Source organism: Amborella trichopoda, chromosome 8, assembly GCF_054954075.1.
Source record: "Amborella trichopoda isolate Santa Cruz 75 chromosome 8, AtrichopodaSantaCruz75HAP2 v2.0, whole genome shotgun sequence".
In the NCBI taxonomy this organism is placed as follows: domain Eukaryota; kingdom Viridiplantae; phylum Streptophyta; class Magnoliopsida; order Amborellales; family Amborellaceae; genus Amborella; species Amborella trichopoda.
Window position 1 is genome coordinate 35,534,006 of NC_142343.1, and position 7,615 is coordinate 35,541,620.

Consider the following 7,615-nt stretch of genomic DNA (forward strand, 5'->3'; position numbering starts at 1 on the left):
AGTTAGCATAAAAATTACCTTTAGTAGGCGGAATCTCAGAAGAGGAAGCAATGTTCGCATTCCCAATTTGTTGAAGTAACTCTTTTAACTTGTCAATAGAGAGCATCCCATTTTGAGTGACTTGAGCAACAGGTTTCCCCTACTAGGGAGTTTTCCATGGAGAACCCAACATTTTTCTTTAGTGTGTCCCAACTTTTTGCAATGAATGCACTTAGGTCGACAGTGAACACGACCACAACCACGACCACGACTAGTATTCTCGAATTTGTTGTTGGTGGTGATAACTTTTCAGTTTTTTGATACTCAATAAGAAATGCTTATTTATCAGTGTCGTCAATGAGATCCTCCTTTTTAATGCCAGGGTCATAACCTTGAGCCTAGTTTCTTCTTTCTGAATAGTGGCGCATGCAAAAGTATAAGAAGGAAATTTAGAGGCCAATAATATATGACATCTAATGGCCTCGTATTCTGGACCAAGGCCTGCCAACATAGCAAAGGCTTTATCTTATTCGACTTCTTTTATTCTGTCGTTTATATCAGCAGTTGTTGAAGTATATTGGGACAACTCATCCCACATACCTCCAAGCAGTCTAATGTACTCACTAAATGGCTTTTTGTTTGTTAAATTGACATATATCTTGCTTGAGCTGAAAAATCCTAGCTGCATTATTTTTTCTCCATAAATCTCTTTAAGAGACTTCCATAAATCTTTAGCAATAAAGTTGAAAATACATTCTTTCACCAAGTTGTGGTTCCATTGAGTTTATAAGCCACGACCTAACAAGGTTGTCCCCAGACTCCCACTCTTCATAAGTAAGATCATCGGGTTTTGGAGCTGGTTTTTTCCATTCACAAAACCCAACTTACATTTGCAGCTCTAGTCCAAGTATTGTAATGGGTTTTATTAAAAGGCATGAGAGTAATTATTTGTCGTTGACATACATAGTTGCAGCTCTAGTCCAAGTATTGTAATTGGTTCTATTAAAAAGTATGGGAGTAATTTTCAAATTTGGATTGTTGCCCTCATGCACTACAATATTTGGACCAAAAGTTTGATCCCCCATTTAGAATAAAAATATTGGTGATTACCTAATTGAAGCTTTGATTAGCTGCTGCTGTCGAATTTGAAGCAATAAAAAACTGATTTTGGAGTCCTTACTTTTCCGATCTCTCTCAAATAGGTTTGCAAGGAAAGGTTTAACGTCTCCTCAAATAGCTTGCAAGAAAGGGTTTAACATCTCCTCAAATAACTGCGTTGTTGCCTTCTCAAATAGGTGTATTATTCTTTGCAAGTTTGCAAAAAGATTTTAACGCCTTCTCAAATAGGTGTATTATTCTTTGCAAGTTTGCAAAAAGATTTTAACACCTTCTCAAATAGTTGCACTATTGCCTTCTTAAATAGGTGCGTTATTTTTTGCAATTTTGCAAAGAAGTCTCATTGGAAATAAGATCTTTTGGATTGTGAAGGCTCTTGCTCTGGAGATCCCAGAGGATTTTTACCATCTCATTAAGGAAACGGTAGCCCTCCAATATTTCCAGTGCTATCTTCTTCTCCAACTTCAATAGCTTGGTACCCCATTACTAAACTGCTCGTTCTTACACTTCTTCCTTGCAGATGCCAAATTACATACGTACACAAACAAAGTATGTAAAATACAAAATGGGTCAAAATTAAGGGACGACTTGGTCAAAAGGTCGTTTTTTATTTATTCCCAAATTTCCCATCGGTCCGATGATTCCAGACCACTTGTATCGTTTTAATTTTTTTTTTTTTTTTTTTTTTACCAAAAGTCATGTTTAATGTGGTCCGAAGATGCCACCAAAACCCCGATTAGAAATGACTGAATGTTGTAAGAAGTTATCTAAAGAAACTAGGAAAGCTTAGTGAAAGGATTGAACTTTGTCACTATTTTTCAATTTGAAGGCATCGAAGGTTCAATGTAGTCCGAGGATTCCAATCTTGGACCGCCTTAATATACAAAACAAGGCATTGAAGGCGGTCCGAGCTGTGCATCCTTGGATCACCTTATGGAGTCGTTCAATACAGTCTAAAGATGCCAAACTCGAACCGACTTCATTTATCTAAAAAATTTAAACAAACAAAAAAAATTAAAAAGCAGTCCAAGGTTGGTATCATCCGACTGAGAGGTAGTTTTGGAATAAAAATGACCTTTTGACCAATGTTGAAATAATTTTGGCCCAAAACTGACCTATTTTCTATTTTATTTAATTATCTGATGTCGTACATAAATTGCTCCTTACAATAATGAGACTCTTTACAATAATGAGTTCAGCCCTCAATGGTTCAACCAAATGTGGTAGAGGCTAGTTCTATGGTGAGAAGAAATTTGTTACAGAGTGAGTAATAGCTAAGGCTACTCTCTCACACACACAAGCATGTCTCACTAGTTTTGAAGAGGTATTTTTTGATCCAAAATGCTATAATTCTTCCTCTGTTTTTAGGATATTGACATAAGAAGATGCAGTATATTTGGAAATAATCTGCACGATATTTTCTCGTTGCAATTTGGGCCTTGGGTTCGAAACAATCTAGATACGTTATCATACGATTTCCTTCCTGCAATTTGGGCTTCAGGTTTATGTTGGAAAAAACTAACATGGGGCTGACAAAGATCAAGAATTTCTATCCAAAATTCCCACAAATTCCATGGCGGTTTCCCATTAAGAGTTGACAACATGCAAAGAATTCTCTTCCATCACCCAACATAAATCAGCACATTTCCCTTTCAAAATTTTCGAGATCATGGAGTTCACACCCTCACCTTTGATCAAGGCTAATAGAGTCGCAAGCAATCATCATATTTCAATGTGCAGTTACACACCAAGTATTTTGAAAACTACATCAATGGGGATACAGGTAGGGACAATGCTTTCAAGTAGTTATACTAAGAATTTGTTCGAATAAAATTTTGAACGAATGTAGGCTAATAAAAAAACTTATGGTTCTGTAGGTACCTTCGATGATGTGGTGAACATGGTGAAAAAATTATGCCACCTAGTGTTCAAAGAACTAGATCAGTAGGCAAGCTGGCCATCTGGAAAACCGATCCAAATAGGTAAGCCAGCGATTTTTTATTTTTTATTTTAAGGGTGAGTCAGTGGGGAGAGGGGCCCAACCCTAGGTAGGAATAAAGCCTAGGACATGGCATTGCAAATGGTCATGCACTAACCAATTAAATGGGCAAACTAGCTCATTCGGGCCAATCCAATTTGAAGTAAATTAAAAAAATTACTAAAATTATTAAAACCAAGTTTTTTAAGTTTCCAAAAAAGAGGGATCACATTATGGATTCACATTATTTAACCAAAATATGTGAATACTGAGATCTCGTTTACTGCCTGAGTGCTTGTTGACTATTACATTTTTTTATAGTCACAATACAACAAAATTTAATAAAAAGGATCTATAATAACATACAATTATCAAGAATATGAATACAAACAATGAGCTGCCTCATAGTATTGAATCCCAATTCCCACCACATAACTATTAGGATAAATCACTAAGTCGATTGATGTATGAGCTCAGAGCTTTAGATTCTTGAGAACATGGCAGATTATACTGTCCCCATCATGAACAAATAGGGCATGTTGAACCACTCTTTTAACTCGAAATCCTCAAGCCTGGTCCACCCCTCGTGCTCACAACCATCCTCCTATTCTTAGGGCACGGGCTGGTACTTTTAGCTGGGGGACTGGGTGGCCTCATAATCATTTCCTCTCCCATCTTCCCCCCATCTTTCTGCCCTCTCTCCCTCAACAAGTACATGACCACCAACATCTCCCTAGAATTATTATATATTGGCGGTCACCTCCTCCTTCCTATACATCTTCACCTCCATCATCCTCCTCATCTATTCATATTCTTGAGGATACCAAGAATAGGGAGTTTGGTGGTGAAGAGTGGAAGCATGGTTATGTTCATTAAAGTTCATTCAATTTTTATAGAATATGCTCTATGATTGATGTGAGCACTAATTTTGGTAGATTGGTGGACATAGTACATATCCTTTATATACCTTCCTGGTTAATTTTATTGCCAGGAAAAGGTTAGTACTGCTTGGAACACATGTATAAATCACAGACGGGTCCAAGAATTTTGAATCTTTCTAATTTTGAAGCTTCTGAAATACCTGGATCACTTTTGCAAATGTTCAGGCACTCATTTTATATTTTCATTTTGTTTTAGGTATCTATGGAGTTGTTTTTGTAACATGCACTTCATATAGTGATGTATCTTTGATAATTATAATGTTATGTGCTTGTCCCTAGTGGCAGTATGTTTCGTCTGCCTCTACAAGAATCTAATTTTGTTAGTGAAGATCAAGCTGCTCAATTACTATGTGGCTTCTGGATACAGAACAATGCCCATGATAATATTGCTCATTCATTCTTGCGTGATGTTGTTTTTGTTCTCAGACAAAGGTAAGATTGTAGGTTCTGTGAATTGAGGAATTCATGAGAATTATTCTCTGTAAAATGGTAGAATATGTCACTTTAGTATGTAGAGTTTTATCTGGGCATGTTCAAATTGCACATGTATGATAATTCCTTGTCTTCCAAAACACTTTTGCATTCGACGAAACTGGTCTGTTGTTAAAAAGTAAACTCAAGTATATTTCTAGAAATAAATTGAAAGTCTGGTGATTAACTTTGGAATGTAAAGAAAATATAATTCGAAGGACTAATATTGGAACTAACATTGAACCAGAAGACAACTCAAATGGGTAAAATTCTTGGTTTGACCTTATGTTGGTTAGCATATGTTTTCTTAAAACTATAGGGACAATGGTTTGGAGACTCTGAATATTAGCTAGTAAAACATTACAGGCAAATGATGTGATTTTCATTTGTTTTCATGGTGGTGTTAGAAACAACAACTATGCAATGCTTGTCATATATGGAATCCACGTCTTATACATAGAGGTTGACATGATCTACTAAAATGATTAGTTCTTGAACTTTATCTTGTGCACATATTCCATCTGTAACTTCTCATCTATAGAACTTCATTGCATTAGAATGAAGAAAATAATTTCCCTTTTCTTTTGCAGAAATTCTATAAGGGCATTGAAGCAACTTATAATACCAATTATATATTCTCAACTACTTATTATGCTACTATTGATTTTTCAGGATACATGCCTCGAAAATTGAAGCTTGGAACTGAAACCTCAAATCATATTTGCAAAGCCACTAAAATAAAAGTCAAAGAATGTCTCGGGTGGCACCAATGGCATTGACGTCTTATGTCTTTTAAAAGAAATGGACATGATTCTATGAGATTGAAAATGGACATGTAATCAGCTCATAATGTACATAAGAAAATTGATATTCCATCAAGTTTCAAATGATCTAATTTACATATCTCACTTGGGAATGGGACTTCTAGCTCTCTAGAAAATATGAAATAGTGATTTTTGTTCATGCATATAAAGTTGCTCTATCACAATAGCCTCTCCTATTGTACCCAAAAAAAAAAAGGTAATGCAAGTGCAATGGCATATTCCTTTTACTTGGTACTCCAACTTTTGTTTTGGTGTCCTGCCTTTATGTGTGTGTTTATGTCTATGTGGTAGATCAATATATTGTTACAAAAATCCTCACTATACAAAAGGGTATGAAAGCATATTTGAATTTGAGTCAAAAGGACATTTCAATTTTCTCAACAATAACACATTAATATACGAAACTATCTGAACCAACGGTATTTAACATCCAGAAAACCGCCAAATAAAATGCATGCCAAGCCAAAATATCACAACTACCGCCTCGTCCTGGACCATCCCAAGGGAAACTATAACCAAAATATTTCTTATCTATCGTGAACTTGGAACCACATGCATTGTAGGAGCTACTAACCCCCAATATGCTCATATTGGTGACCTTATTGTTGCTGTAATCAGAGCTTCCTACAACTCTTGATTTTAATAGTACTCAACAACTAACTTTTTAGGAGGTAAAGCCCACATTTTCTAAATCCATTCTTCAACTTTTCTGCTATAAAAGCTCTAGTGATGTACCATTTGTACTCATAACAAGCATCAAGGAATAAAAACTGCCCTTTGTCCTTGCACTCATAACAAGCATCAATGAATAAAAACTGCCAAGTTTCCACCATAAAAACATATTATGTATCATAGATATATGTCATCAAATAAACCTCAAATTTAAGGAAATGCTCTAACCTATCAAATTACAATAGTAGTCAACAAGGAACTTGAAATAGAAACAGTTGTTATTAACACATCTGTGTATTCATGATCCTACAGTTTGTATTTCTTAAGGAATGTATAGATCAGGAGACTTGCAAATAATGCTTACATATTCAAATCATTAGTTCACAACCGCATACCGATCTGAATGTGCATGTTTCGAGATGCACATGCTCTCCATGCACTCATTGTAGTAAAAAGCACTTATCAACAGACACCGACTCCAAAACCGGCATACTAATATGAATAGAATCCAATAGTTCATTGAAGATATCCTACAAAACAAAAAGAAAGGAGCATCTTAAAAGAAATATGGCATTAAATTTTAAGAAACTAATACTAAGTACTGCTCAAAAAACAAAAAAAACAAAAAAAATTATCAGCAATCCATAAGAAGATAGAATTTACATTACCTACTAAATACATAATATCACCTTTCTAGCACACATCTAAAAGGAAGATCGCTAATCTTATCTTGTAACATAATGACCTCGGCCTCCAAGGAACAGATAGCGACTGCTGGAAAGCATTACTGACAAATTGGGAATCCTTTGGGAAGAACTCTTTTTCGGCTAAATATTGGGAACCGGCTAGTTTCCCTCATTGGCGTGGCCGGTTCTTTAACGGAACCTGTTCAGAGCCGACCCCACTTTTTTTCTTGGATTTATTAACTTTAATGGCCGGTTTGGTAGACCGAACTGTTTTTTTCAAATCCAGATGAGCCATTGATGTCACTGTACTGTTTTTTTCAGATCCAGATGGGCCATCGATGTCACTGAACTGTTTTTTTTCAAATCTTGTGAAATGCTATCCAAATAGCAAATATCCATATTCTAAAAAATGCCAATTTTAAGATACGCATTTTCCAAGATATGCCTGTCCCAAGATAGGCATCTCCTTGGATGTGTATCTCTCAAACAAGGGTTGGTATTGAGAATGGGGTTGGGGTCGGGGCCGTGGTCGTGGTGGTAGGCACCATTTGTACCCCTCTGGGCTTCTGTTAGATAGGGCTTGTCATTCCCACTAAATTACTCAAAAAAAAAAAAAAAAAAAACCAAAGGTTGGTATTGTGTCCACAGGCTTTGGACGCTTACCAGGTGCACAAGACCTTTTTAAATAGCTCAGATTGAGCCACCCACATCCAAGGGTGAAAATTGAATTTTGTTTTTTATTTTAATTTTTTATCTAAAAAGGATATAAATATGAAATTTGGTCCTATGCTTCACTTTTATAATTAGAATTGAATAAAAATAAATAAAAAATATTTTGAATAAACAAAAAATATTTTGCATAAAATAATTTTCTCAAAATAAATTTAAGGGTATTTTGGTTATTGATAATTGAAAATATTTTTTAAATATTGTTTGTAAAAATATACC

At 35.4% G+C, this 7,615-nt stretch overlaps 1 long non-coding RNA gene across 1 annotated transcript; it reads right to left on the minus strand.

Annotated features, from left to right (window-relative positions):
- Nucleotides 1-6,132: 6,132 nt before the first annotated feature.
- Nucleotides 6,133-7,324, minus strand: LOC148781055 (uncharacterized). The gene is made up of 2 exons (XR_016060077.1): nucleotides 6,650-7,324; nucleotides 6,133-6,511 (listed from the first exon to the last, which is right to left on the minus strand). It is a non-coding gene; the product is annotated as an uncharacterized LOC148781055 (long non-coding RNA).
- Nucleotides 7,325-7,615: the final 291 nt, after the last annotated feature.